Source organism: Penaeus monodon, chromosome 32 (assembly GCF_015228065.2).
Source record: "Penaeus monodon isolate SGIC_2016 chromosome 32, NSTDA_Pmon_1, whole genome shotgun sequence".
NCBI classification, from domain to species: Eukaryota; Metazoa; Arthropoda; class Malacostraca; order Decapoda; family Penaeidae; genus Penaeus; species Penaeus monodon.
Genome location: NC_051417.1, coordinates 19,895,883 through 19,896,097, shown reverse-complemented (window position 1 = coordinate 19,896,097; position 215 = coordinate 19,895,883). Strand labels below are relative to the sequence as shown.

The 215-nt window shown below is 24.2% G+C and overlaps 1 protein-coding gene across 1 annotated transcript in view; it reads right to left on the bottom strand.

Annotated features, from left to right (window-relative positions):
- The window catches only part of LOC119593587 (serine/arginine repetitive matrix protein 1-like), a 4,086-nt gene that overhangs the window by 3,708 nt on the left and 163 nt on the right, over positions 1–215 (bottom strand). The gene's annotated exons all lie outside the window — the stretch shown is intronic.

The following is a 215-nucleotide window of genomic DNA, read 5'->3' as shown; positions in this document are numbered from 1 at the left end:
TACTGCAATGATTTACTGTGGTAAAGAAGGGAAGTTTGAGTGACTGATAAAAAGCTTAGGAAAAGGATTTCTACAACTAATTTACATATATATTTAGAAAATATATTCAGTCAGTTTGCTATAATAAAAAAACAAAATTTTATAATTCATCTCTAATTAGTTTAATGTATTGCTTATGATGTATTGTTTTTGTAAATGAAAAAAAAATCCTTTGC